The 24,784-nt window shown below is 39.2% G+C and overlaps 1 long non-coding RNA gene across 2 annotated transcripts in view; it reads left to right on the forward strand.

Annotated features, from left to right (window-relative positions):
* Positions 1–18,633, forward strand: part of LOC106957851 (uncharacterized) — a 28,915-nt gene extending 10,282 nt beyond the window's left edge. For both annotated transcript variants that reach the window (XR_001427037.1, XR_001427038.1), the window contains exons 2-3: positions 558–841; positions 18,554–18,633. This is a non-coding gene — a long non-coding RNA (uncharacterized LOC106957851). The remainder of the gene's footprint in view (positions 1–557; positions 842–18,553) is intronic.
* Positions 18,634–24,784: the final 6,151 nt, after the last annotated feature.

The following is a 24,784-nucleotide window of genomic DNA, read 5'->3' on the forward strand; positions in this document are numbered from 1 at the left end:
CAGCAAAATAAAACAATAACTTTGGTCACACTTGGAATCAGCGAGGGGGAAAAAAATCTTTTAGATTAAAGCGTGTGGCTTTAATTGTGAGGCAATAGCTAATCGTTACAGGATGTGAAGTGTAGACCAGTAGTGTCCAAACTTTTTTTCACTCACGCAATCATCGAGTTAGATACACTTAAGTGACACAATTTTCAAGATAAAAACGAAAACCCATGAACAAATTTTTATTGTATTTTCCTATTTTATGATTTCGACGTCTATGAAAACGCAAAGTATGCGTTTTCATATACGCATACTTTGAATTGCCTTCTATGTAAATGTTTTTCTAGCCTGTGGCCAAAAGATGTCGCTGTTCCTCACTGGAAACCACCTGGGCGTTATCCTTTAACCTGCTCAATCGATAACCTAAACTAACAAAAATTCCCGTCTCAGTTCACCAAACATGTCGTGTTTGTTGTTGTTCTGTTAACTTATCCCAATTCCTGTTGGAACCAAATTCACTCTCAAAAGACAAGAGTTTATTTTTTGCGGATGGATAAGAAGGGGAGTTTTAGGTGTGTGTATGTGTGTGTGTGTGTGATAGGTAATCGGCGGAAGGCCGTGCCTCACCTTAACACATAAAAGTAGTCCCTGTCTGTAAGGAGAACGGGGTTTCGGAGCCTCTCCCCGCTCGCCCGGCTCGCATCATCCAGTCGGTCTCCGCCCCTCCGCTCCATCATCAGCTCACATCCAGGGGGGGGGAGAAAAAATAGAAAGAAAAAAAAAACGACAGGAGCAGGAGGAACCACGTCGGTGGAAATAAGGAACCATGAAGGACCGCATGCAGGAACTTAGACATGTAAGTTTCTGTTTTATTTTTGTGCTTTTCTGCTTGTTTTCGTTCACTATCAGTCCCTGTCTGCACCTGTTCAGCCGGAGCAGAGGCGGGTTGAGTCGGAGCGCTGCTAGAGCAACAGTTGTGACTCCGAATGATGGAGGCTCACATTTGCTGTTTTATCAGAAAACCAGCGCATATTGGGTCCAAGGGTTGCTGTGAGCGCAGAATCGGATGGAACTCAACTAGTTGTTGCTTTAGTGTTCAAGCGAATTGAGTCATGTTGTTAATTATCTTCGAAATGTATCCTCCTCACTTTGAGTCGGTCGGTTATTTATGCGGTTTAACGGTGAGATTCATCAAAACTAAACTGGTGGTTCATAGAAAAGCTCATCTTTAATGCACGAAATCTCACAATTGATTTATGTTTAGTATTTGGAGATGAAGGCCTTTGTGCAATTATCTTGTAAAAACTGGCATGTAAGACAGAAGGCTGTATTGAATTTTGTGAATTAGTCTGTGTCCCGCTGATTAATGTGGTTGTGAACCAGACACTGGTCCCAGTTCCTGCTGGTGTACACACAGGGCCGGTCTTACGTAATGGCTTTCTAGGGCTACTGTTTTGGGGCCCAAGGTTTTTTTTTTTTTGAGTTCTAAAAGTTTAAACATACAAGTACCTAAACATACATTTAGATATATTTCATGATATTCTGAAGTCTTACCAAGAAGTACAATCTCAAAATAAATATTCTTTAACATTTATTGCTTAAAAAAAAGTGTTTCTTATGGAGCGATGTACTTAAATTTCACAGTACATGTCAGTAACAGCGCAGTTAATTTGCACATTTAAAAACATTGACATAAATTAGTCTATAAATTGTTTTATGCAATAAAGTGGATTTGCACAAGTAATAATCACTGAACACACGGAGCTGTCACAGAAAGCCTGTAAAACAATTAAAATATGTCAGTATATAAAAAACATCCTAACTTACAAGATTATGGTTAGCACCCCTAAACTCCTTAAACATTTGCATAAAACACTTTTTGAACTTCTCATTTACTTTTATGATACTAACAGAAATGTTTAAGAAGGCTTTACAACATACAGTTGGTATCTTTCAAATTAAGTAATTAAATAAGGTCAAACTATTTAAATGAAAAATGGAAACTGTGAAATGGTAATGGCCAACCAACCAGACGTTATGATCATCGGTGAGCAGCAGAGGACAGCTGTTCTGATCGATGTGATTATCTCACATGAAGGAAACATCAGGAGAAAGGAATGTGAGAAACTGGAGAAATACCAAGAACTCAGTCAATGATGTTACACAAATCTAATAGTAAATGGTTAAATTGATAACTGAGGCTTACAGAGTTTTTTTTTCTATTTTCACTAACATGGCCATATTTGTTGTCACATCCGACACTCTAAAATATCTGCTGTCAAACTGATGATTTATACAACAAGGTTCTTATGTCATTTGGTGAAGCAGAGGAATGAGACCTGATTTTGTTTTGACTTTAAACACTTTATTTGCTAATGAGCGTCCTCCACAAGGAAATTTCTTACTGAGGCACTGAATGTGTGTTTGTGCAGAGGCCATTGTTAAATAAGTGCGATTTTTAGTAGAGCTGATTGAAACCGTTTCAATGAATTGGCCTCGAGGGAAGCAACCTAGCCTCGCCAAATGTGCATGTGAGAGTGTTACAAGACAGGCGTGTCTTCTTCTTTTTCTTCCTTTTCATGCCACGCTGCCTTCTCCTCGTCCTCCTCCTTGACGCATGCTGCTGTGTAACCAAGAAAGACAGAGAATTAGTCAAAAACCTGCTTGGCGAGTAAGAAGCTCAGCCAGTATTCAGGCGAACGTCGTGGGGAGTCGACAGCGATGATATGCCAGCTGCTGATCCCGTTTTCTTTCATCTTTTCTGATCGTATCGCTCATGTCTGAGAGATTGCAGCCGAAGCGGCCCGCAGACTGACCTATTTTAGGCAACTCAGACCAAATGGGATTGAAGCAAATTGCAAGTCACACACTGTTATTTCCCAGCAGCACTACATTAATATTGTTTTCCATGCAGAGCTTCAAAGTTGAAGCTCGGGTTGAGTGTCTGTGGGGACAGCACAGCAGAATATTGGTGAATTTATGATTACGTAGCCGTCCAAACCAGAAATAAAACAAGAAAAAAAAATTTCTTAGATTGTCTCTCTGATTAATCTTTCACTGTCAGGCTTTTAATGAGATGCTGAACAATACTTGCGCTCATCTTTATGCTTTGTTTTTCAAAAGTTTTCCCATCTTGTTGTTATCTTTGCATGATGAAAGAAAAACAAGTTTGGCACATTTGAGGTTGGGTATAAAATCATTTTAATAAAAACCAGATTATTAATGTGGCCGTTAGCAGCAGGAGCAGAGGATGTAGCTTTTGCTGCCTGTCATCACTTTGTTTCTTCCCTGTAAATCTCTTCTGTTCTTGATGTTGTTTAAAATGGCTCTGAATGAGATTTGGGAGTCTTCAGAGTCCCTTGTAGAATTACACATGTCCCCATCTTAATAAAGTGGACATACAAGTGATGCTTTTTTTAATGCTCCTTAATAAAGCATCACCACAAAGCTGCAAGGAGAAAGTGATGACAGGATGAGCTTCAAATCCTGAAGTAATCGCCACAACCCAGGCCGCGGCGCCGCAACAAAAACAGTGAAAGTGCAGCTCCCAGTAACATCACGCAACTGAGGTGATGGGAAGTGTAGAACATTTACAACGATGCGACACTTTTCACATTTTCTGCGATCCCTGCAAATCTAATGTCAACATCTACTTACGTTTACATTTACAGACAGGCTGAATCATATTCCTTTCTGCGCTCCTTGAACAAGGGGCAGTGGTGAAAAAGCGTAGCTCAAATAATTTTAAAGTTGGGTGCAGTTATGTTCCTATGACCAGTCAGTGTGTAACTTGAGGATGAAGGCATTTCAAGGTTCGATGGTGTTTGTACGAAACTTTTTAGAAACGACAAACACAACTTCAGTTTTGGAAAAAAGAGGTGCTTGCTTTTCCCAAGCTCTATAAATGGTTGTGAGGCCATCTTCACTTTTCTGGCAAATGTTTTAATCCTAAAATGGTGCACATGTAGTCTCTAAATGTACCTGAGGGATGAGTTTTCATTGTCGTTAGTTTTTGTTTTGGCGCTGTAATGGGCTTGTGATCCTTCCATCATCCTGTCTGGTCTTCAACCCCTGAGACCCTCAACACGACAGACTGGGCCTGGATGGATGTTTTCCCTATTTGCAGAAGCTATAACCATGATCCATGCCAGCAAACAGACTAGCTAATAATGTCTCCAATTATCTCCCATGCAGCTCTGTTGACAGTTGACTAACAAATCCCTGCGAGCAAACTAGAAATAATTGGCTGATTTGGACATTTCCTCTGAGTCTGAACAAAATTAGAGAGTTTGCCAATTAAATTTACTTCCCAGCCCCTAGTAAGCTTCATCAAGACCAACGTTTAGCTGTTGTTTTTATTTGTACATAATTGATTTTGTTGCCTCGGTTCAGGTCCTCCTGAGTCAGCACTCTGTTGCCAAATTGAAAATTTGCACACCTCAATAACTGGAAGTCATTTATGTTTCTAGAAGTGAATTATCTCCATGTTATGTAACATAGACAAACTGAAGTAAATTATCATCTGACAAAAGTGTTCACATCCCTAAATGTTTTATATTTTGTCACTTTATAACAAAAATTCCTCTTGTAGTTTGACCTTATTGAGCTATTGTTTGATATACCAACACAAAGCAGTGTGTAGTTCTGTAGAGTATGGGAAATGACAAATGGCTTTAACATTTTCTTTACAGAATAAAAATCTTCATTTGTATTCAGCCTCCTTGAGTCTTTGAAGAACGACCTTTTGCTCCTGCAGCTCTTTTGGGATAAGTCTCTACTAGCTCTGCCCATCTGGAGACTGAAATTTCTGCCCATTGTTCTCTACAAACTACCTCCAGCTCAGACAGATTGTTATGCAGAGCATCTGTGGAAAGCAGTTTTTAAGTCTTGCTCCAAATTCTAACATGGATTCAGGTCTGGACTTCTAACACATACATATGTCATAATTCACAGGTCTTGTTGTTTTTTTGCCTTTGTGTTGTATTTAGAATATTTTGAAGTTATTTGGTTTTTGTTTGGGCATTTTGTTCTGTTCTTTGCATCTTTGTTTAGATTCCTATTTTAGTGTTACTCTATAGTTTAGCTCCTTCTGTATCTTGTTTAGACCGCTGCATATTCATTTTTATGTCAAGTCATTTTCCCTTTAGCTCCTCTGGTATTCACTTAGATCCACTTTATTCTAGTGCAGTGTTTTTCAATTTTTCAATTTTCAATTTTAATTAATGGCTGATTAACAAGTTTTTTCTGAACTACAATAATCTGAATGGGGTGTGTCAAAGCAGGGAAACATCTAAAACATGCAGGGCAGTGTGGCTTGAGGACCAGGGTTGGGAAACACTATTCTAGTGATTCTACTCACCTGGCTATCAAGCCATTAATCACCTCCCCAGAAGTTACAGACGAGTCAGAGTCTTTCACTTCTCGTCAGATCTTTTCATTTCCTGCCCTGTCAGTTTGCCTGTCTTCTGTACCTGGTTTGTTTCTCTTCATCTTTTTTTGCGAGTTGCTTTAATTAATTTTCCTTTCCAGTGTGACACTCACCGTCTTTCCAGCGTTTTGGTCCATATCCGCCACAACTCATGACAAATACGCCGTGGACAAAACTTTTGCTGTCCTAGTGAAACGTGAACCTTGGTGAACTGTAACCAGCTTCCCTGTCACTGCTGATTTACACGTGAGGATTTGATGGTCAGGGTGATGTGTTGATCTGGTAGATAAAGGCCACAACAAGATAAAGTTTGTATCAAAATAAGAAAAAGTACAAGCGGCGTGAGTAATGCGAGGCACTAAAGCAAAATAAAAGCCTGAGTTTTCCAGATTATGTTACTCATGTGTGTTCTGTGTGTTTGTTGTCGCGTCACACAGCGCGTTTTCTCATCCGCATGTGTGTCATGTTGGCAGGATATTGGGATTGCTCATATTCATGAGGATCCAGGTTGTGCTTCAGCACTGCCCATATGCATGTAAAGCTTCTTCATGAGCTCAACGCCTGCTCTGCATCGCCTCTCCCTGCAGCTCCTCTTTAGCTCCGTGCCTGAAGCTGTCAGCTTCAGTAACTAAAATGATCATACAACCTCTCCTTATCAGCGTGTTTCCATTGCTCCCAGTCGGCCCAGCAGTGACAGATGGCATAGATATGATGTGTTTGTTAGATCTCCTGGGAATTAAATTGATGTGGTTATTACAGTTATCACACACACTAATGGAGCTGTTATAAATCAGATTGTTTATTGTTTCTTAGCGGTGAGTTATTTACTCAGGCTGGCGTTATTAACGTTGCATGTGTAACACCTGATTCACTCTGAGCTATCCTCATTTTTATCTTGATATCTTATTCATTTTGTTGTCTTTTATTTACTCTTATTGACGACTTTCTTTCCATTTTCATTTCCTTAAAGTTGAAGTAGCTAACTTTTTTAAGAATGTAGTTTTTGCAAATTTGTTAAAACTGTCAATATGTTGTGTGAAGTGAACACATCAAGCTCCTCTGGATCCTCCCTGTCGTCATACTGCCATCTGTAGAAATATACGCTGCTTCCGGTCAGAAACAACCAATCAGAGCCAAGGAGGAAGGTCTTGGTGCGGTCAATCATGTTTGCATATGCGCTTCTCACAGTCTTCATCTTGAGGCTGTGAGAAGCATCAAAGGTTCACCATGAGTTCACCGCTTACATTGAGAAAGTAATAGTGAACTTCAAAACAGGAAATGCTCAAATCTGTGCTAGACACTAAAACCAAACTGAGAAGCACTCATGCCATTTTTAACCCTTTACACTTTGGAAGCATAAGCAGTGGCAATGACTTCATTTGTCTTGTGAAAGTCTCTGTAATGCCGTGGATGTGTTACAGACAAAACTGATCTCTCTCAGGTTGGAAACCTATCGATGTAATCAGGAGTTGCAATGAAATGCCTCGTCATGGTTCAGCATTATCAGGACAGCACGCTCACCAGCATATTATTCATTAACACGTAGATGCTGCATTAATGAGCCATGAAATGGTGTGACCAAGCTGGCATCTCACCAGGGACTTGTCTGTCTTTGCAAATGAGTTGACAGCTGCAATGATATCCAGTGTCTGTTGGCTGTGAACGGTTATTTCTGAAATTTGGCTCGTTGAACTGTTGTTTACAGACGATTGATTCGGGCCAGGGAAGATCCCTGTATATGTACAAGTTATGAAATTACAGTGATTGATTTTTTTTTAAGGATTTGGCTGTGTTGAAGCTTCTTCCCATAAATGAGCTAATTAAGCTCCTAATATTATAAATCCGACGACAATCCTGTAATCAAACATAACCCATCTGCTGTGGGAGATTGGCTTTGGGTAATCTTGGTTCTGGCTGTTAAGATTGAATTTTTAATGTGTTGACCTCCCGCTCTCACATCATCACATAATTGATTGCAGCTGAACGGTTCTCTAGCAGAGCAGATAGAAGCTTTTTATCATGCACACTTGTTGAAGATTAAGGCTTTAAATGGTAATTATCCTCAATAGGCTCTAAGTAGGTGTTCCTGTCAGAGTCTGCAGGTGAATTTGATGAATTAAAGTCTTGGATGTTGCCAGATGGATTTTTGGCAGAGGCTCCTTAGTGGGATAAACATCTGCAGTCAATGAACATGAACACATTGTCTCGTGGAAAACGCTTCGGTTGGCAGGGAAACATGGTCTGAAACGATTTTCAGCGCGATATCCGTCACCAAAATTTAGATTCAATGTGTGTCAGAAATTGGCAGTGGGCTGAATTCAAGCACTTGTTCACCCAAGCGTGACAATAAAGCAGATGATTGTCCCTTTGTATAAAAAAATTATACAAAATATATAACACGATCTTTTTTATTTAAGACAGAAGAGAAACAATTATCGGCATTGCCGCTAAATTAATTCATTCTACTCTTTCCACAGATGTTCAATGGTATTTAGATCAGAATGGTCCAATGCGTTGCTCTTAGCTATTCCTGGGTGTTTGTGGATGACCTATGACCTTTGACCGAGGCAAAGCGTACTGAAACTAGGCAGCACATTTCTCTCCAGAATACCTCGATAGTCTTGATATTCCAACTTGCCTTGCACAGATTTAGTTGAACGTGTCCCTGTGGTCAAATTATTTTCAATCTTTTCAAGAGGTAGCATCGTTTCTGTTCAGGCCTGTTTCCTTAGTCTGTTTTATTGTGTGTTTTTTTAAATGATTCTGTTGTATCACATTTAAAAAATTTAAATGGTTAATTTTCAGTCATTTTTAAAAATATGTACTTTTATCAGTTTCAAGGTGTTTCAGTGACCGTTATGGGCTTTGGAGTGATACCAATTATTTTGTCCACATCCACAAATGACAAGAAAAAAGAAGAAAACTACAAATTATTGTCTGTGTTGGTCTAGCACTAAGTAATCCACCAAAAATACATTGAGGTTTGTGCCAAAAGTTAAAAAGAGCACAAGATGTGTCAATAAATTTGTAATTAATTTTCTATTAGATTGTTAAACAACTGCTTTGTCTGGAAATTATAAATTGTTAAAAACATTTAAATCTAGGAAAAAAATTCCAAGCATGCTACTTGATGTTTCTGCTTAATTTAAGCCATTTGCAACAAAGTGAAAATTAAGCATTTTGTAGATTATTTAATGATTAAAAAAGTTGGCAAACCTTTGATGTTAATTTCTTTAAAATGTTCCTCAGCTTTATTTTTCCCTAGCCCTGTTTCCTGTTTCTTTTTCTTTCATCACATCCTGCTTTTTCCTCCCACACCTTGTTACACGTTCTCCCCCATTGCCACAGCATTATTGTGTTAGTAGAGCATGGCTCGTGTCATAATCCTTTATGGCCAGCGACTAGCAGCACACTGCAGCTTTCCCATATTTCACAGGGAAGTCAGAGCAGCAGATATGGGTGGAGAGAAAATGCGGTGACAGCACATCTCTTCTTCCTAGCCTGTGATCTGTCAATAAAGTTCAATTGAGGCTTTATGACATTTTCTCTCCCACTCCTGCCAAACTGAACACTGGCCAGCCTTTTTTTCCTGCCTGCAGACACACACAGTCATGTTTTCATGACTTGTGGGGACTTTACATTGACTTCCATTCATTTTCTGCAGCCTAACACTTACCCTACCCCTAATGCCAACTGTAACCCTTACCCTAACCCTAACCATCACATATGTAACCCCTAACCCTATAACAACATTTCCCTTCATGGGGACCAAGAAAATGTCCCCACAAAGAGCAGGGTCCCCACAACTTCATATTGTAGATAGGTCCCCACAAGGATATAAAATCCTGGTTCACTCTCACACACACACACGCACACTCACACAGGATGAAAGAGTTGGTGTATGAAAATCTTCTATCATGTGTAATTCATATAGTCACACCCCGACCCGTCGACTAATTATGAGGTATGAAGCCGAAACATGGGGGAAAAAATCAGGACTTGGGCTGAAAGGTCACTTCTCTCATGTGAGTCTCTGTGGCACAAATAGATGTCTCTCTGAGAGCTGACAGATTTACACCTGAAACCGACTGATATCAGTCCGTGCAATGTCAAGGTACTATCACATTATAAGTCATTATTTAACCTTTTGCTGTGCGGACCTTTGTAAATTTGTGTTTATGCGCTTTTAAATGGCATCACTCTGATGATTGCATTGTTAAAGGTCAGAAAGATGTGAGGAAGGTGGTTGGGAGGGAGGTTGAAGACGAATAAATTATTTAATTTAGCAGAAACGTAGCACAGCGAAATGTTGTGACAGATGCAATATAAAATCTAAAGTCTGGACAGAAGCGAAAGAAAGTGATGAAGTGTGGAGAGGAGAGAAAGGTAACTGAGTCCACGGTGTGTGGCTCTGCTGCGGTAATGATTCTGTAGTCAAGCTCCACTCTGTAGGAAGGAGGTGTCAAAATGACAGGTGAGGTGGATAAGAGAGAGAAGATAATTAAAGGAGAAGGACACTGAGAGAGCAACAGGAAATTGTTAGGCATTTTATAACTATGCAGCAGTCTTAAAATGAGAAGTAATTCACAGTGACTGTCAGAAAAACGGCAGGAGGTTCAGTTCAGCTTTTTAATAGAGTGCCAGTTCATAGCAAATGTAAGGGACTTTAAGAAACAAACAGATCCGGTTCATGCCTACAAAATCAGACTGATCTAGTCCAAGGCAGATTCTAATTTAATTGCATACGTCCCACACGCAACCAAAACTCATGCAGTCATTTAGTAGAAAGTTACATAAGGAAACCTGGACAGATACATTTAGTCATTGACTTTGCAGCCATCATGACTTCTGTTAAAGTTGAATGGATGATTCGCAGCAATCTCTCCTAAGAAAGATAATTGCATCAAATCGTTGACTCTGCAGGAATCCCTCTTCCTCTTTCTGAGCAAGCATTTGGCTACAGTGGCAATCCTTCCACCTGGATAAGCATGTGGTAATAATGGACAGTTAATTTCCTTGAGTCTCTGACTTTGCAGAAACTGCAAATCTTGGGAGAACATGTGACAACAGGGGACAGATGGAGGCACTGAGTCACTGACTCTGCAGCAATCCCTGTTTCTTAGTAAGCATGTGGACACAGTGGACAGATGAAAGCATGAAATCTTTGATTTTTCAGCAGTTCTTCCACCTGATTAAGTGGCATACAAGTGATTGCATTGAGTTATTGACCAATCAGCTTTGTGACCAATTTTTTTTTATTATTATAGCTCAGAACTGCTTTACATTGTGTCTTTGAGAACTGTAATTAATTGCATTCAATTGATTTGTTTCCTATTTTTAATACTCTGACTGGTATTTAGTTATCTACAGTAGAAGAAGCTTAAAAATGCAAGATTGCCTCTTCTGTTGTCGTCTTTGCAACCAGTGTACTTCGCTGGAAAAAATCTGAATTATGCCTTTGGTATCCCTGTGATCAAGTTTAAAATGAGATATTCTGTTTAATAGGCAGTAAGCAATCAATGCAGCTGCTGCAGATTCAGTATAACTCAATCTATTCATAACATTTTTAGATTTAACAATAATTTTTTGCATTGCTTCTAATTAATATTTCTCAGACCTAAATATATAAAAGTTTTTGCCTTTCATAATTTTACTGTATTGTTCTTTATCTATAATGGATGGTTTAAAGTCAAAGTCTTCTGCTCCAAGATTTTGCAATAATTTGACACAAACGGAAACAAAAACCTTCTTACTTTTAGATTCTACCGAGGATATTTCTGTATACTTCTCAGCGATTCTGCATGAAGCAAAAAAAAAAATCGCTTTAGCTCCTTTTCTTCTCTCAGATACAGAAACTAATCATTAGTGTACTCTCCGAACGACAGACACTTGTGGCTTTCCTCTGCTGACAATGTTGTAACAGGGAGAACAGTAATGAGACGGGGACTGAATGAGTTTTACACTTGGCTGGTCTTCTCCCGGCTCACTCTATCGCTGCCCATGTCCGCTCATCAGTCGCGCTGCCTCTCCAGTTGTATAATTTCCAGGTTTCAATCAACCTACACCCTGTCCTCCTCCTCCGTCAGCCAGTCATTCACTCTGACAGGTCCTCTGTCAGTCCGCTGATGATTCGTGGTTTCAAAGTGTTAGCATCGTCTCTGGGCTGCCAGTGTGCCTTTTTGTCAGGATACTGAATGGAGAATTAAATCTTGGGTTACAATGAGTTAGTGCTACAGCTTGCAATTATATTGGTAATCGATTATTCTGGCGATTAATAGAGTTATTGGATAAAAATATTGACATTCTGGAGGTTTTTCATCTAACTACTTAAACCTGTTTTGTGCAATATTAAAAATACACAAAGAGTCAAATAGCATTTATTTTTGTAAATATGAAAATAAGCAATTCATTGCCCCAAAATGCAATAGGAAAGTGAAACGGCAGTGAAAGGAATCAGGTATGTGAGCTGCAGCTGCTGTGCATGTCGTTCTGTGAAAAGATGTGCTTGATTATTAGCCAGTGATATTGCTGAATTATGGGCTGTTAATGACTCATAACAATCTGTTCATGTTAGCTGCAGCTTTATAATAATGAGCACATGAATGTCTCTCTAGCTGAATGCTGTATTAAAGGGGCAATATTATATTCAAGCAACTTTTTTGAGATTTTCATCATGATATAATATTATTTCCTGATCAGAAACATCTCTAGTGTTGCCCTGACTCATTCAAGCATGTTTGAGAAATCCTTTAATCTCCCATAGCAACCATTCAAAACGTGAACATGAATCCAGCTCTGCCTCAGAGCTGCAGTTTCCAAGCCGAGCTTTCACCTCCCAGAGCAGCCCTACCCCACAGTGCCCCCACTCAGCTCCTTCAGACTAACCAGCAGCAATTAGCAAAACCTGGTAGAATCTGCTGGGCTAATTATATGAGCAATCTCTTAGCGAGATGCTGGTAATAACTTTATTAAAGGGTTAATAGAGGAGCAATGTAACAACGTCCTGAAAACAAAGCTTCAGAAAGAACAGATTTCTTGAAGCTACAGAGATTCAATTTCAAGGTGTGAAATTCATTTCATTTTTCAATTTTTCATATATAGAAAATTTTCGGTAGCACTTTATTTGACAGGGTGTGCATAAGACTGACATGACACTGTCAAAAACATGACATAACATCTGTTAGGAACATGAAGGAGTCTTCATGAATATTTATGACAGTTGTCATTCAGTAAATAATGACACTTTTAATGCAAAATTACTCTGAAAGTTGCTTTAAAAGTCCATTAAAAGTGGCAATTTTGCATTAAAGTATCATTATTTACAAAATCATGCAAAGTTGGCACTTTTAATGGACTTTTAATGCAACTTTTAGAGCAACTTTGCATTAAAAGTGTCATTATTTACTGAATGACACTTCATGATAACTGTCATAAACATTCATAAAGACTTCTTTATGTTCATGACAGTGTCATGTCAGTCTTATGCACACCCCTTCAAATAAAGTGTTACCCCACTTGTTTGGTCCGCACCAGAGTGTGTTCACACCAGCACAAAATGTCTGGAACAATGGAGGAACAAACTGTGGTATGTTTTGAAGTGGGCCGAATATGTCAGGCATAAATGCATAATTTAGGATGTGTTTATCTATGAAGTAACATATTTGTTTTACCCATGCCATCAAAATAAAAACATTTTGTGTTTAAGTCATTGTTCAACACTTTAAATTATTTACTGCTCTTTGCCCCATTCTTTTAGATGCTGAGGATGTGATGATAAAATGTTCAGTTGTTCAATATCTCAATCGTTAGAGAAATTAGGCTTGACTGTGAATTGAGGTGAAACCCTTGAGACTTGAAACCACCGTGAAACTACTGTAGCATTTAAGAAAACTAATACCAACAGTTAAACATTGTGGTGGTATAGTAATGGAACCATGATCTCAAGAGGTTACGCAGCCATCGGTCCCCGACCTTAAGTTCATGCAGGGGACAGTGATCTGAAGCGCCTCTGAGGAGCTGAAAAAACCCAAAACAAGATGATGTTTTCAGTGTCCCAGTCAAAGTCCAGGCTTTACAAGTTATGTTTCTTGATTGTCACGAAAGATGGCACAACCATAACGAGCAGTCAGTGCATTTTCACATTTGGTCGAGTGTATTTGGATCACTGTTTCCTTTGCAAAAATTAACTCCTATTTTTTTTAATATTCAGACGCATTCATGACAACCCCCCCAAAAGCGATCTGTAAAGCGGCAAATGAGATTAGCTTTCTTAGCACCTGAGGCAGTTATGTGATGGTGATCATCCATGGTTCAGTTTAAACTGCATGTCACTGTTGTCAAGAAGATTGAAATACTTGGACTTAACGAGCGCCGCACAAAGAAAACATAAAATTTCCGTATTTCCTGTCGTTCTAATAGCGACGTGCTCGTCTATAGCCTGAGGCTTCCTGTGCATGCCTGTGTAAGCACAGAAGCAATCTGTCTCCCTGCCTTGTGATTTTAAACTTGGTTATTTTCACATGGCTTCCCTGTGCAGCTGACGGTTTATTTATGAGTCTGACTTCAACCGGCTCTCATACAGAGATGCCAGAAACAGGTTGGCTTTTAAAACTGGAAATACAAAAAAGGACAGCAAAGAACTGGAGTTGTATGTCTTTTCACCTCTGCAGGAGCTGCGTCTCGTCTGTTATCACATGCAACTCTGAGATTGCTGTTAATAAGCACAGAGCTGCTGCATTCACAGCTCCCTGCGTCTCTCTGGGTTCTTGTTGCACCTTGTGTGGCACTTTCACAGCTTTCAGTAATTGTTGTGTTGCTGTATTTTTCCCTCATTTCTGCTTTCTGATAAAAATTCATACTTCTTATGTATCTTGTCTGCTTTGTCTCCCACTGGCTCCCAGTAGCTCAGACTTTAAAATATTTCTGTTAGTTTATAAATCACTGAACGACTCAGCACCAGAATACATTAAAGATCTGCTGTTGTTGTATCAACCTGCCAGACCTCTCAGGTCTTCTGGTTCTATGGATTCAGATCTAGAACCAAACATGGAGAAGCAGCACTCAGCTTCTATGCACCACAAATCTGGAACAAACTTCCAGAAAACTGCAAAACAGCTGAAACGCTGAATGCCTTTAAATGTAGACTGAAACCTCACCTGTTTAGAGTTGGTTTTGAACCAAAATAAATGGTGCATTGACCAACACATTTGATTTGTGTTGATGATTTTGATGACAGCACTCAACAAAATTGTTACTGATTTCTCAGTTGGTGACTCTTATGTTGTTTTTATGACTTTTTATCTTTGTGTTTTTATGATATAAAAGCACTTTGAACCGGCTTTGTTGCTGCACAACGCAACTCAACTCGGTTGATCGAATGGAATAAGCTTCTTTCCATCTTTCTGTGTGCTCTGGATGTGTGGGCTCTTCTGTCTTCATGGAAAGACTTCCCTGCTGATGCAAAACTCTTCAATCTGACGATCGGCGCAATCGGGTGACAGCATCACCTGCCGCTGGGACGTCGCGCCCGAGCATGAGCCCAGAGGTGGAGAGCATTTTACAGGTTACGGTCCACTGAGGACCGGCTCGTTTATAGACCTTGTTTTCTTTGTGTGTGTGTGTGCCATCTGCTGCGTATTATAAGTGTGTCATCTGTGATGTGTAGATGTATGTTTTTGTGTCTGGCTCAGAGCATCTGCTGTGTGTGGACAGTCAAGTCTGTGGGCTGAGTGGAGAGTCGAGGGCCTCCGCAGACTCTTTTTGGCTCAGCGGGAGCTCCAGATCTGGGTGGGAGGTGGAGACTCCGGGGGTGGCGACTTTGCTGCTGTTGGTTGACCGTAAAGTAAAAAACAAAAAACAAAAAACAAAAAAGAAGACAGACCAGAGCCCTTATCTCTCTGCAGGGGATACAGCATCCCTCTGTGGAGGCTGAACAGCGCTCGCTCAGCCTATTCTGAGTGTCTGCTTGTTTTCCTCCTCTGCATCCTGCTGCGGCAGCCTTTACAGCGTTCGCCCTGCTTTGTGCAGAACCGCCGTTTGGACAGAACCGCAGCTGAAGTGAAAAAGCAGCAGGACCTACTCCTCGATGTATGTCAGCGTTAAATATGATCTCTCCTCGGATATTTGTATCCTGAGGTTATTTAAGGAGAGTTTCTGCCGGGAATATAAACTGTTTTCACAATTAAAAAAAAAAAAAAAAAAGTTTGTGTTGGGTTAAATATATCTTGAGTGGGCCCCGAATAATAGAGTGATAACAGTGGCTCTGTGTTCCTCTCACTAAGATTTGTGCCAACTATCTCAGCATCTCCAGCTAACCCTGGTTCACAACATTTTTTTTCTCTCTTGTCTGTGTTTTTAACTCATCTCCTCATTGTGCCTCTTTTCTTTTTCCCTTCTGGTCGTCTCCGTCAGCTATTCTCGTGTTGAAGCCCAACACAGAGGAAGGCGCTAATTAAAAGCACAAAATGATTTTCATTCACTGTTTTTTCGCACAGCAAAGAACTTGACAAAGATGCATTTCCAGCATATTTTCTTGTACGTTACAACTGATTTAAAATTTAGATTTTTATAAGGCACATTTTTCAATTTTGTCATGAATGTTGAGAAAATATTGATAGAAGTTTTAGACAGAGGAATTAAATAATCCCCCAAGCTTTTAATTGAACAAAAGTTAAAGGTGAAGTATTATTTAAAGTTGACTTTTTTGAGCTTTACATTAAGTTATTCCTTCATCAAAAACACACCTGGAGTGTTGCACTGATTTTTCTTTTTCATGCATGTTTGATAAATCCTTTAATCTCCCATGGCAACCATTCGGGGACGCCTAATCGCTTGGTCTAACCGAGCGCCGCCGATTCCCACCAAGTTTGGATCTGTAGCCCCACAGAGCGAACCCCTTCCTCATCACTCAGCTCCTCCAGACTAGTGGCAGCATCATTTAGCTACACGTCTGCTGAGCTTATAAGAACGGTCGTAAACGGCATCATGGAGAAGCATTGGTGTGATGACACACTGAGGGAAGATCAGGAGCTTCTTAAAGAGACAGAGGCCAATTTCAAGGCTTTAATTGCAAAGTGGGATTTCTTTTAAGGCCATATTTATATATATTTGTTGGGCAAAAAAATATTCTTCTGCTGCCTCATTATTTTATTTTATTTTTATTTAATCTGCGATACCCCTAATTCTCCATTATAATCTAAAGTGCTCGTGGCTTATTTTTTCAACATTAAAAACATGTTTAGTTTAATTCATTAAACTGAATTTGACAGAAGTATTTAAATCGCTCCAATATTTAGAAAAGAACCAAAATCCCATACAGTATTTTCAGTAGGAAGACATTTACATCCATAAGCCTACAAACGAGTCTGAGTGCTTTAAACATTAAGCTGTAGATTAATGTTGCATAGACTGGATAACTCTTCTTCCCATCAGATATTTGTTTATCTGCCTCATTTGACTGTAAGCTTTATGTCTCCCAGTGAATGTAATGCATTCACTCTCCTGCCTTTGTCTGGGTGAATGGAGCAGCCAGCGTATGAAGCTCATAATAATAATAATAGTTTGATCATAATGTCTCTGTACATCTGTGTGTTTTAAATATTGATTGGACTTAATGCCTGAAAGAGACCAGAGAGTACATCTGAAGCTACATCTGAAGCTCTTACAGGATCCCTCCTCTGACTGGAGCTCTCATGAAAATCCTCTCACTGTAGCCAATTTTGACAAACAAGATTTCACTGATTCCCCCTTTTTTTTTTTTTTTTTTTTTTTTAATAAAGTGAAGATTTGGAAAGAAATTGCAGACGTAGGTGGGTCAGAGTTGTCTCCTGTTAAAATCCCTGAATAAAATGAAGGAACATCAGATGAAGATGAAAAGTGCAGCCAGCCTGCCATTACAATGTTGATAAGCAAATGGATCTCATAATGGGCCTGTGAATTAGTTTGACAGGGGCCAAATGAATGAGATGAAGCCACATGAGATCCCTGCTAATGCAGCATAATGGCTGATATGTGATTAGGAATAAGCATTTATTTCATGATGAATCACCGGCTACATGACGGGAAATTAGAATGTTCTCTTTTATGTTCATGTTTTCTGTCTGAATTTACATGATTCATGAAAAAGACCTGTCTGATGTCGACCGTGTGCTGCTGCTGATGAGGTCACGTTTTCGCTGTCAGACAGGAGATTCCAGGCTTTCCAGGTGACATCTAGGATATTCTCAGATAATTTGGACTCAATTTTCACTTATTTAAATTTTTGAGGGTCATAGTTTAGATGTGTTTCATCTTCAGGATGTCATTAAATCCTGATTGTTCCTGCTAACGATCCATTCCTTTATTCAGGTTCTGGAGTTAGACTTTGTTGAGAGACTTTTTTTGTTAAATGTCTCTTTTTGCTAATTCAACCAACCAGACACCACTCCTTTCTCCCACTCGTGGCTCCACAATATTCCTCCTGTGTGCCTGGTTATGGTTGCATTATTTTAAAATCATCATGAAGGATCCTGAATGCCTCTTGGTTCCCTGAAACCAAAATTTAAACCGACGCAGTCAGCGCACGACGAGGCCGTAACTCAGGTTTTATAAAACATTAGCACATCTGAGACATTTCCAGTTTCTTCCAAATTTAGCTTAAGTCTCAATGACTTTTGAGTCTAATAAAAATATTTAAAAATCTCTATAAAAAACCCCTCTCTCATTATCCTGACATGTAGCAAGACTTTGGGCAATAATGCTGACCAGAAGAGAAAAAAGGTCTGCATTTTTTTTAAAATTGTGTGTAAATATCAACTTTCTATGTGTTCTTCTGTTCTATGTGTTAATGGAGATGTACAAAAATGAAGAAGAAGAAAAAAAACCCCCACAAACATTCAATTTGCCTCCAGGTCATAATTAAATAAGTTGTTAATCACTCTATCTGTGGTTCTAATTACTAAAGTGCTCCTTGTCTCTAATCAGCTGATGGGTGGAGAAGGAGCGAGAGGGTTGATGCCGTTTTATTTAACCTCCAATTATGCAAAAGAAGTCGTCTGATCTCAACTTTATCAACATTAATGCAGTTTATAAATGTGTTTGCAGTCTTTTACTTATTCAGTTTTATTTAGTCTCTCTTTGATAACAGCAGTATCTTGTGTGCAGGGCAAGGAGACGACAGAAGAAGAGGATGAAGTCGCTGTGGGGATGGACAAAGGCTTCATGGAGGAATTCTTTGAACAGGTTTGTTTCCTAATCTTTCCCACCGTTTTCCCCTCTGTCCTGCTTTCATAACTTGCCATCATGAATTAATGACCAGGTTCTTTGTAACGCCACATCTGCCAGGGCATCATCCCTCTTCTGACATCGGTTCCACTCGTTCTGGTCTGTTATCCATGTAACGCAGGCTGTTTTCTCTCCTGCTGCTGAGGAATGATTTATAACTATGGCTAATGTTTTGGGTGTGGCCGGATCATTATTTACTTCAGTTTGCTTGTGCTCCTTGTAGGTCATCACTTCGTTTACCAAGCAGTAATTGTTTTGCCAGACGCTGCGATGTATGCTTCTACATGTAGGTTCTGTTTGCACAAATGCTTATATCACAATAGAGTTTGGAATTATGGCCCAAGCCAGACCCAGGATTCACAAAACAGCTCAGGATTTAAGAATACAAACAATATTCAATACAAACCAAACAATAAGGCACAATAAAAAGTTATGTTAATCTGCTTATCATAAATGGGGGAGTAGATGGTTTAACCTGTGGAGGAAATAAAGACAGTAGGAAGGATGCAGAAGTTATCCAGACTGTAACAAGCGCAGCAGCACACTCCACAACGCGCAGGCGGCTCCGCTCCTATCAGTCACACTTCCCGATTGATTTTCACTTGACTCACCCTGCGGTTACAACAAGCGACAAGATGGAGCTAAAAACAGGAGTGTAAGTAAGTAAACACTGCTTACTTACTTACACCGTGGTCTAAAAGCAGTGAAATCTTAAATAATATAATGTTAGACTTACTCCGGACTCTGGCCCATAAGTTATTTAGTCGGGTCGGATCAGGACGGGGTCAGGTTGGATTTTTTAAACTCTGTCTCTCAGTCTGAAAGCCATCGTGGTTTTCTGAAGGATGGACCCATTTCTGGTACCTCTGTAGAGACGGTGCCCCGCTGAGAGTCATCAGTCACACAGAGCCAGGCCGACTTCACTCTGTGACATCTTTCAGTCGGAGTGGAGTGGAGTGGGCTCTGTAATGCCTCCTTAATGGGCCTGATCTCCCACAGAGACACAGATGTAAAAAAGGGGATTGTTGCGATTTACTAAGACGTTTGGCTCGTTGTTCTTTCATGGACAATTTTTGTTATTTCGATATTTCATCCGTCAGGTCCTTTCAGTTTCAGAAATGGATGTCAGTTTATGGACACGGTTGATTTATCTTTGATGTGCTAAAATGGTCATTGCAAATGCTGCGGCAGAAGAGGGTCAGCTGAGGTCGAACGCCATTTGTGATTTATGAAAGAGACCCAACCAGCAGGGCTTTGATGTTCGAGCTTTCAAAGGAAAACGGGACAACAAACAGATTACAAAGGAGGATAAATTATCTAGGAATTCAAGGTGCATCAATTAAAACCTCTGTAGATATGCAAAGGAGATATATTAGTAGAAAACAGCATTTTGATTGAGGTTTTTTTTGGGGTAGATTTTCTGGTATCTGAAGTTGGTATCATTTCTAAAAATGAGCTTCCAGATTTTCATTATAGATATTAGAATATGCTCTGATCAGTTTGAGAAGCAACCCACTTACATAAGCTCTAACAAATGTTGTTGTTTTTTTACTTTCAGAATAAGCCAATCATTGGAAACACTCCTTGTCCAGTGATATGAAAGTGAAATGTTGCCCAAGCCACTGCTGTGCAGAAAAGCTCTTGTCGGCTCTTCAATCTTTCTCTATAAGGCAATTTAAAAATTAGTTGTTGTTGTTGTTTTTGTAATTTTGTTACATTTATTGCAACAAAAACACAGTAAACAAAACCCCAAAATGCAGGAACAGCCATAAATGTACATAAATGACTTTTTAAACCTGCCTCCCGCTGAACTGGATCAGAGTCCAGAACCAGACAGATTGAATTTAAAAGTTCCAGATGTTTTATGATCAACTCAAATGATTCAGAGGGAAAATATCTGGGCTGCAAACGTCTGAGTCGGTTTTTTTTTTGAAGAGCGTTCTTTGTTGCTGCGGCTCCATCCAGACTGTTGATGCTGACATTAATTGCCTCGTCTCCCATGAGAAGTTCCGAAAAACCAAAATGATGGGATGATCTGTAAATGAAAGAGACACCACATCATAAATAACCGGCGACCATTAGGATATCTGTGCTGGATGTGCTTCATTTCATGCAGAAAGTGGAAAAAAAAAAAAGGATTTAACTTTCTAAGTATCCTCACTTATACCGTAAATAGATTTCCCTTTTGTTGTTTCTCTCCTTTTTGCCTGCAGCCTTAAACAGCCTCACATTATGATATAGAAGTTCCAACATGTTCATAGTTTTATTGAGTTGCTTCTGAGGAGGAAGCATAAAATCATAACTTGGCTGACGGTGCAGGAAGAGAGCAGTTTGAGATGAGCTGCAGGTAAACTGAGAGAGGCTTACTCTTACTGAGTGACATGAACCAAAGATGAAGAATTGGTAATAAGAGCAGATGGGAAGAAAGTGAAATCGGTAGTAACGAGTCCCTCACCCTGACAGGATGTATTAACTCAGGTTCAGATCAGGAGGGACAGCAGACAGAGGAGGAACAGCTGCAGCCCTTTGTCCTCCATTCACACAACAAACTGTCCCTCAGAGAGACGTTATTGATTTCTCCCCTGTGTTTGTGCCATTTGTGTAAAAGTAAAGGTGTGTGGGGTCTGGTTTTCCACACCATGACATCTGCACACACACACACACACCTACACACAAGCACACACCCACACACACATATCGATGCAATTTGCTTTTTATTGCCTTGGAAAAATAATGCTGCATTCGATCCCTTTCAGAAGATTTTGTGGAAGATTCGATGAGGATTTTATCTTTTCAAGGAGACGTGACTGTTGTTAGCTTGATTTCTCTAGCAGAATAAAAAGTGTCAATGTTTCTCACAATCCTGAAATGATCCTATAAACACGTTACTGCAGAAATCAACCCTGAATGAATGACTTATGCAGCTTTGCTCTCTCTGATATCAGCAAGCAGAATGGACAGTTTGAGTTTGTCTTTTATTTTACATCCCACCACTACTACTGGCACCAATTGTCAAGCTTTATTTATATATATTATATATATACAAAATAGTACCTGAATACCAATCTATCCTCACATCTACACAAATTATATGATTAGAAATCGTTGGTATGCGTTCCAGGATTTTGTTTATTTGACGTTTATATAAAAGTTACTACTTTATTACTGTAAAACTTTTAGCATTAACTTATAAACACAATGGTATCTACAATTCCTTACGTTTTAACTGTAATAGTTTGCAGTCTGTATTTAAAGATGTTGAATTAAATAAATCTTTTTAGGATTTTACAGTCTGTTGAGAATGAGCAATACGAGTTAACGTAGGTTGCATGATTTGAATAAATTTGTGTCAAACAGCAAAGCACCTGAGATGAATAACATGCCTTGGAGGCGCATGTTGCCACACGAAGGCGAATGTCAGCGTCATTAGTGTCGGTCCTTCTTTCTCTTTGTCTAAAGGCTCCTTTCCTCTGATGATGCAACGATGAAGAGAGTAAAAGCAAGAAACTGTGGCCTCAAGCTGGCAAATCATTAATTTGTTTCATTGTACAAGATGGAAAAAAAAAAAAGATTTTCATAAAGAAAGGAGCTTAGATCAAATCAGAGATGTTATTATAGGAAGCTTTTGGAAAAGAGACGGCTGTAATTTTCATTTTAAAATCAGCATTTCTACTCAGATAATATTCATTTCCTGCCATTGTGGTTTAAATACAAGAAGGCGTCATTTGGCCTAATGATTTACTGATTAGGTGATGAACCCAGCGACGATGTGAAAGATTAAAAAGCAGGAAAGCGGTGATGGAAATTCGTTTTTGTTTTTTTTTTAGATATTGACTTGTTTTCTTTAACTTATTTAAGTTTTAAAGAACAGTTCCTTTGATTGTTTGCTACCTTTTCTGTAAAATTGTGTTTGAAAATGTGGTGATATTTTTACTTGGTGATTTGGGATAAATGTTCAAAAAATAACTAAAATAAATTGTGTTTTACTGAAACACATGTCTATAAATGGCAAACTCAATGGAAAAAAAATATTTCTTATTCCTCTATCTGGAGTTCTATATTCACTTGTACCAGATGTTTACATACACATATGTTCTTTTTAAGCACATATAATGTGCTTAAAAAGACACATTTAATGTTCACATGTCCTGGTTTTAGGCCAGGATGATAAAATGCTGAAACCAGAAGTTTACATACATGAAATAAGAAGATATACAGTAAATAATGTTACACAAATGCAAAGTGGGACAATAATTATAACACCAGATTCGCTGTTAAGTGATTCAAGAAAAAACAAAGTTAGTGTTTTGGAGTGGCCGTCGCAAAATCCTCATCTTAGCTGTTCTGAAAATTTGTTGGAAGAGCTGAAAAGGTAAGAGGGAGTGTGTGAGCCGACACCACTGACTGGGTTACACCGGTTCTGTCAGGAGCAAAATCCCAGCTAACTTTCGAAGGAAGATACATAACGACATTAACAGGTCGTGTCAGTCTTTAAAAAATATTATTAAAATGTATCCAAAACTGAAGAAAGCTGTAAAAAATTCTAAATAAAAACTTGAATTATTTTGGGAACTGTCACCGACTGAAAGGACACAACATGTTTCCGTCGGTCTGAGGTTTTACTTGAGTTGAGCTTCCCAAAGTTATTTCTGTTTGCTAAAAGAACATTTGTGGGAAATTATTTTTTAATGCATTGGGAAAACAAAACAAACAAAAAAAGCTTTATTGATAAAATAATAACTTGCACAGTTTTCAAAAATTAACAATGTAATTTAGAAGTAGAAATTACCAGGAGTGTCAGTAATTTACCAACAGCAGGAGCTTCTTTTGGGTTGTTATGATCGCATTAATGAATTTGAGGCACAAACTGAACGACAAATCATGACAGATGGTTGGTTGGTTGGTTGGTTGGTTGGTTGGTTGGTTGGTTGGTTGGTTGGTTGGTTGGTTGGTTGGTTGGATTTGCAAATGTTCTCTGCCTTTAATAAATTGGATATGGTATTAGCAGTGCTAGCTTGTGTGCATTGTGTGTGCGTGTGCAGTGTGTGTGTGTGCGTTGTGTGTGTGCATTGTGTGTGTGTGCATTGTGTGCGTGTGCATTGTGTGTGTGTGCATTGTGTGCGCGCGCTCAGGCATTATTGCATTTAAATGAGATTCTCAGGAGTCTCTGAAATTTTTTTTTTTCTCCCACGTAAATAAAATTAGTCTTTTGAGGGCTAGAAGGTGCACCATGACTCACTAGCAAACCTTTTCTAAACAGTTTCACTTTCTACTTCCTTTTTCTCTTTATTGGTTTCCATATTATTTTTTTTTATTTCTGCCTGACACACATTCAAGTTTTATGAACTGCCAGTGTGCAGTCTCTCTCTCTTGTGGCATTTTAAAGCCAATATTTTTATTAAAAAAAAAAAAAAAACAAAAAAAAAAAACAGATTCAATCAGCAGTTAATTACGGAGATGATTTGAGAGGGACGACCCCGGCTCGGGGAGGTCGGGCTCAGGAATGTGGCAGAGCGAAAGCGAAGGAGACAGGCGACGGTTTTCAGGGAGAAACGACAACTGCATCGTGGAGACGAATACATTTGGAGCAGGTGTAAAGGAGGAGGCAGCGATGAGGAGCTCGACAGTCTGAGATGAAAGTTCAGATTTATGAAGTCGCCGGCAGATGTGACCCGCTGCTCCTCCAGCTGCAAGCGGTGGCCCAGAGCAGCGCAGCTGGTGACGAGGCAGCAGGTGGGAGGCGACCGGGTAAAATGTCAGACCTGGATTTGCAGACGACGCAGAGTTCAAAGTAAAAATTATTTGAAGCAGTGCATAGTAAGGATTGTGTGTATTTTAGCTTTTGTGTAAGATCAATGCAAAGAGTATTTCTAATGTTCCTTCAAATAGGGGAATTTGTTATATGTGGATTTTAAATTTTAAACACCAAAATGCCACAACAAGTTGAGTTACTGGCCTGGTGTCCTTCTGTCATTTTGATATTGTTGAAGTTTTTTTTTTTCATATTTATGGACTAAATAATACTTCTTTTCACGTTCTGCAGTTTTTTCTATATGCTTCTGAGATCATTGCTGGGCAGTAAATTGTGTCCATCACTTATCTGACCCAAAC

The sequence above is a fragment of the Poecilia latipinna genome, unplaced genomic scaffold (assembly GCF_001443285.1).
Source record: "Poecilia latipinna isolate Pla-1442-1.1 unplaced genomic scaffold, P_latipinna-1.0 Scaffold943, whole genome shotgun sequence".
In the NCBI taxonomy this organism is placed as follows: Eukaryota; Metazoa; Chordata; class Actinopteri; order Cyprinodontiformes; family Poeciliidae; genus Poecilia; species Poecilia latipinna.